The 6414-nt window shown below is 52.5% G+C and overlaps 1 long non-coding RNA gene across 1 annotated transcript; it reads left to right on the forward strand.

Moving 5' to 3' along the window:
* The first annotated feature begins 1339 nt into the window (after nt 1–1339).
* Nucleotides 1340–3662, forward strand: LOC144367598 (uncharacterized). The gene is made up of 3 exons (XR_013427161.1): nt 1340–1501; nt 1757–2334; nt 2974–3662. It is a non-coding gene; the product is annotated as an uncharacterized LOC144367598 (long non-coding RNA).
* Nucleotides 3663–6414: the final 2752 nt, after the last annotated feature.

A 6414-nucleotide genomic window follows, 5' to 3' on the forward strand; every position in this document is an offset into this window, starting at 1 on the left:
GTGGAGGATCTTATTTAAACCTGGACAATCTGGTCCCCTGACCTCCCCCAGCTGCCTTCCCGCTGCGGGAGGAGGTGTCGGAATGACCCTCTGGAACCCAGGTTCGCAGTCTGACAGCTCCTGCGCCCCCTCCCCTCCCTCAAAGGACTCTCCGTTCTGATTGGGTCGCTGGCCCAGAGCTAGACCAATCGCTGAGGCCAGGAAGAAGGCCGCGCTCTGATTGGCCCCGCTGAGTCACATGGCCCCTCCAGGAGCCTAGACTGTGGCTTGGGAGTCCCACAGGTGTCAGGCCCCAGAGGGGGAAGGAGGTGTGGACCAGCAACCCCCAAAGCCCACGGCCCCGGTGAGCGCGCCGGGCCTCCAGGCCGCTCTGGCTTCCGAGGACTTTAGGGAAGGGGTTGGCTTGCGGTGCACAGAAGGAACCAAAGACAGGAGGGGAGACAAGGCACCTTCAGAGACGTTTGCTCAGGAACAGAAACAGAATCTGGGAAGAATCAGAAAAAAAAAATTCCCTTCAGAGTCCCCTCAAGAGAGAGTTCACTTCAGAAGAAACGCGTTCAAAGCCCAGTTCAGTCTGATGCCCAAATCCCACAACACGTGGACCGGGGTCTTCCGTTTTTTGTTCTGCAGGCAGCTGAGGCTCTGGGAAAACTTGTTACCACCCTTCACGGGGTTCTAGGGTGGGATTCAGAAGGAAGCTCAGTGGGCAGGGCTCAGGCCCCTCCTGGCTCCCCCCAGAACATTCTCTTTTCATCTCTTTTTTTTTGCATTTTTGCATTCTGTTTAAGACCTTGTTTTAGGAGGGGGCAGGGGGAAAGGCTCCTTTGCCAAACAGGGCTGTCCATTAAGATATTCTCAGGAACAAGGTCGCCTTGGTACCGGTGACTCCCAGGTGCATGGTGCTATGCCTGATACACGGGAGGTGCCTGACAGTTGACAAGCCCTCGGATGGAGCTGAATGATGACCAAGAAGGAGTGAGACGACACATGCGGAGGGCTTTCAGGGCACCTGGTGAAGTGACCATGTCCTTCATGAATGTGTGACTGTAGACAAATGCTTTTGTACCAAGGTTGCTGACCATTTCCTGCTGCCTTCTTGGCACGGACATAACTCTTAACTAAGCAGGCTTAATGTCTGTGATGGGCCACCGGTTAATAATAACACCAGTCTAAGCATCTAGCAAGAGCCAAATATTTGTGCATTATTTCATTTAACTCTCATAACGGCCCCCAGAGGTGGAAGCTGTTATTATAGCACTCACTTCACAGGCTGGAAGAGATTAAGCATCTCCGCCAAGGTCACAGGGCAAGACCAGGGTATAAATCCGCTTGTCTGACTTCGAGGTTCCAGCACTTACACACTCTGCCATTTGCTTATCACCTGAGAGTGCAATGGCATTGACCTTGCAAAAACCATCTTACGGCTTAGAGTTCAGACAGCGCAGTGAGAGCGTGGATGGGCATCTTAGATGGACTTGGGGAAGACGAAGAGAAAACCAAGGTAGGAAGAGACTATTTATTAAGAACGAAAGGTTGTCCAGGGGACTCAAGGGCAGTTGGGGAAAATAGGGATTAGATTTGTTTGGGGATGTTTCCAGGGGAAACTAGAAACACCACACTTTCTCCACTTTGACAGATTTCTATGCAACATAAAAATCTGTCCAAATAAAAAATGCAAGAATTTTCTTGCATTTTGTGCACAAGTATCACATAGAGAACTTGTTAAAATATAAATCCCTGTTCCTTCCCCTTGCAGATACAACCTGATTCCATACCTCAGATGCTACTGATCCCTGAGCCCACTCTTGGAGTAGCAATGCTCCTGACCAGGGGTCACCAAACTTTACCTGTGAAGAGTCCGATCGTGAGTAGTCCTGGCATCTGGCACTTCTTCTCCAAGTGGTGCAAAAAGCAACTGTAGATACAGTGTAAGTGAACAAGCGTGGGTTTTGATAAAGCTTTATTTACAAAAACAGGCAGCCAAGCTTTTCCGCACTGATCAGTGGTATTCTTAGCTGCTAGCAACAGAAATCACCGGCTGGTTTAATAAGGAAAGGAACTTTTAGCACTTCCCTTTGGCAGGCGGTCACCGAATCTACTTCCACATGGGGCCATCGCCTCCCAGCATCCCTGACCTTCATCTTTGACCTCAGAAGAAAGCAGAAAGAAACAGGTGCTGTCTGCGCCTGCGTGGTGACAGAGGCCCAGGACCAGCGGGAAGCTGGAAGATCTGAAGCTGGGAGGGGTCGACACATGACACTCAGGACAGGCAGAGCGTGGCACCTGAGTGAACCCCATGCCTCTGCAGCACCACGCCACCCCGATCTGCTTTGTGTAAGTGACCAATACAGTCATGCCTAGTGCTGGGAAAGGCCCCGCCCATTAGCCCCGTCACCCATCTAGAAGACGAATCCTACTACTGAGTCTGACTCGTGGTCAAACTCAAATTCCCGGGAGGCTAGGAAACCCTGAGCACCAAGAAGTGAGGCTTTACAAAGTTAGTTAATTAATTGCTGGATTATTTGATACTGGGGGTTGAACCCAGGGGCACTTAACCACATCCCCAGCCCTTTTAAAATATTTTATTTAGAGACAGGGTCTCACTGAGTTTCTCAATGCCTCACCAAGATGCGGAGGCTGGCTTTGAACTCGCCATCCTCCTGCCTCAGCCTCCTGAACAGCTGGGATTACAGGCATGTGCCACCACGCCCGGCTTACAGAATAAATTCAACTGATCGTTTGGGGTCACGGTGGCTTAGTGACACTCTGTTCGTTGTGGGACCAAATGTGGTCTCTTAGGTAGAAGCTGGGTCCTGTTTCATGAGGAAGCCAATAGATATTCTGTCTTCAATAAGCTCCTGGGCTGGTCTCATCCTGCTTATACCAGTAGTAATCTCTCTCTCTCTCTCTCTCTCTCTCTCTCTCTCTCTCTCACACACACATACACACACACACACACACACACACTCACAGGCATGGATTCAGGAGCATCACTGAGATCACACTGCAGCTCTGTACTGGAGGAACTCCCACAGTGGCCTCCCTGGGCCAGACACCCCTGTCCAGCTGCTGGCCCCCGGCCCAAGTGCTGCCACCAGGATCTCCCTGTCTGCCATTTCTGGAAGCCGCGGGCATTGCTGCTGCCCCTCTCTCCAGGGTGGATCCCAGGGACCAGGCCCTTTCACTCCAAAGTCTTGCATGGATTGGAGGAGCCCGTACCACACCCCTGCTCCGTGCAGGAGCCTCAGGGAAGGAGGACTGTAAACTTCTGCCACAACCTGGAGCAATCTCCAACCAGTGAAGGAAGGCAAAGGAGCAGAGGGCTTAAAAAAAATTATTCAGCTCCATGGACTCTGGAGACAGCTTGGTGAGATTAAATTCGATGCATCCAGGGTCCTGATCCAGTATTTTTCTTTCTTCCTTCTCATATTAACATCAAGTTTCCACGACAGTCTTCTGTGTTCGTGAGTCCCAAAGATGCACACTGAATGCTCCCCACCTCCAGAAGAGCTTAGCTCCTCCTAAATAAGGAACCCCAAATTTTACCAGTGGAAAATGTGCGGGTTTTATTTATTTATTTATTTCTCTTTCCTGGAAGGGGGTCCTTCCGTTTTTGAAAATGCATGACAGGGAGCATTTTTTTATTGATTGATTTTTTTTAAATTTGGGAGCGCGTATGAGTTGAGCGATTCACATGAGAAGGTGAGGTCGACCTCAGCTTGCCTCAGAATCCAAATCCAAAACAAATTGGTCTGGACGGCAGCGAGGGGTTGTTCTGCTTCTTGGGGCGTGTGGCGACCTGGAATGTCTCTCCGGGAGGTCTGTAGGGAGTTGGCGGGACCCACCGGGTTGGCTGGCATCATTACCACGCGGCTGGGGGTGGAGACAGAGATCCCATGGCTCTCACATGTCCCTGCTGGCCCCGGTGAATGCTGTCAGTGTGTAACAACCAGCTCCGGGGGATGAAGTGCCGAGCAGAACATTCCAGAGGGTTGGGGCTACAAGCACATGCCTGTCTGACGGGGGCAGGCAGAGTCAGCCGGAACCGGGGAGAAAAGGACAGATTCTGAGTTAGGGAGATCAGGACGGCTATTGTCCCCAATGCAGCCCCAATAAGTTCTGCGATGACTGGAGGCCATGACAGGGTCAAGGAGAAGTCGGGGAGTCCTCTGACATTTCCTCTGACTCTGACTTAGACCTTGGCAAGTTCTCGGAGACCAGACGGCGGGGGCCCAGCCCTGAAAATTAACTCAGTCCGAAGGGGCTGCAGTCACCGCCTGGAAGCCCCCAGGGCCGGCTCTCCCTGCACACGGACAAAAATAACAGTTAATTAGGCTGCAACCCCCAGAGGAAGGGGAACTCACACCGCCAATCGCCGGGCGGCCTGCGAGGTGTCGCCATGACAACCGGCCTCTACCGCTCCTCAATTTTAATATATCAAAGGCTGATTTCCCAGCGAGGTACAGGAGGGCGGGCTTGTCCCTTCCTCCTGTCTTTCCGTCTGTCTTCTGCCGGAGGCTGGCAGTTCGGGAGCCGGATTCCTGTGGCAACAGGTTTGAAAGGGAGAGAAGCCTCCGGAGAGAATCAGACACCTGGCTTGGTCCTCCCCGGGGGAAGGACCGTGGGGGAAGGACCGTGGGAGGCCCTGGGAGAGGAGCCATGTGCATCTGAGAGTCAGGGCTGCCTGGGCAGAGCTCAGGGCAAGGTGGAGCATGGCCCGTGGGAACCTTCTGCCTCGATTCCAGGTGAACTTGCTGTTTTCAGGAAGATCCCTCCTCCCTGCTGGTTTGGCTAAGGGCTTACTGTGTGCTAGGCACCTAGCAGATGTTTATTTTTTTTCATGATCAAATTGCAAGATGGAGAAGTGTTCCTATTTTACAGACTCAGACCACGAGACTAAGGCAGACTGGAGACCATCCTGGGGCGGTCATTTGCACAGCCTGAGTGGAACCAGGTCAGACCTCACCACCCAGGAACCTTCTACGTTCTTCAGCCTTCTTTGCATTATCGAAAGCAGCTCTGTCTAAGGGGACATAGATAATATTTGTTATTCACAGCATTGCCATCGCGATCATGTGTCAGTCAGCTATGGCTGCGTAACAAATACGAAAATCTCAGTGGCACACCACCGCAGCGATCTGTTTCACTCGGGGATAGGTTGGCTCTGGTCTCTGTGTGTTTATCCTGGGGCCCACACTGATGGAGAAGCAGCCACCCAGGAAAGCTGTTCTCGTGATAATGACAGAGTCGCTAGAGGGTGTGTGCCCAACCACACAGTGCATTGCAAACCCCCTCCTTGTGACCCGCCTACTAATATCCGCTGGACAAAGCACATCACAAGGTTGAGCCCAAAGGCAAGGCCACCAGTTCCTGACAGGTATGACAGAATTGTATGGCGGGGATGTGGTGACAAAGAGGGATGAGGAATGGGGGCCCACGAGGGGGCTCCGTTCTGCTGCAATATGGTCATCACTGTCATCATTGCCTTCATCAACCTCACCATCTCTAAATCAGACCTCTCTTTACCTTGATCTAGACGACTAATAAATACTGTCCATACAAAAGCTCTTCAGGCGAGAAGGGCAACTTATGTTCATTTGAAGGAAAGTAAGAGTAGGTGTTCTTACTGAGCACATACTATGTCCCAGGAACTGCCCTGGACCTACGTGGGTGGGTGGACGGAGCGGCCCGTCTCTGAATAATTTACTGGGAACCACTGGCCCAGGCTGGGCCCTGCGGAGGGAGAAAGTCTACCCGCTGCCCAGGCCATTCCAAATGGTCCCTGGGAGAGCGCTTCTCCAACAGGAACACGCACCAGCCTTACTTAGGGGACCCACTGCCGTCGGTGTTGGTTCACGGGTCTGGGGCAGAGCCCAGCCGTGTGCGCACCTTCGAGCAGCTCCTATGTGGGTCGGGTCTGCTTCTCAGGACCCCCGGCTCTGCCTTCTGAGCCCCTTCGGCTTAACTACAGTCAAATCGTATGGAAAGCAGCAGCAACTGGGCGGACCTGGCTCTCCTCTACCCTCTTCCTGGGCCACTCACTGATCCTTGGTTAAGGCGTCCAGCGAGGCCCACCTCCAGCCGCGTCAGTGACACGGGGAACCTGGAGCTACACGTGATGAGGAAAGATGTGGCGACCTCTTCAAGTCCCTCTGGAGAGGTGTACAGGGACCTGGGGCCCCAGTTTCATTTTGGTTGCGGGTGGGAGTTCATTTTGTTGAGTCCTAAATTATCAGGTTCCTTTGTAAAGACCTGGATCGTCCCCCACAGCCCTGGAGGGAAGTGCTCTGAATCCATTTGATTTTAGACCAGAGAGTTAAGGATCTCACCAGCAGTCACACAGCTAGTAAGTGACTAAGCAGAAATTAGAGCCAGGCGACTTTAATTCTTTCTTGGGTTCCCAACCTGGAGAGC

Source organism: Ictidomys tridecemlineatus, chromosome 10 (genome assembly GCF_052094955.1).
Source record: "Ictidomys tridecemlineatus isolate mIctTri1 chromosome 10, mIctTri1.hap1, whole genome shotgun sequence".
Classification (NCBI taxonomy): Eukaryota; Metazoa; Chordata; class Mammalia; order Rodentia; family Sciuridae; genus Ictidomys; species Ictidomys tridecemlineatus.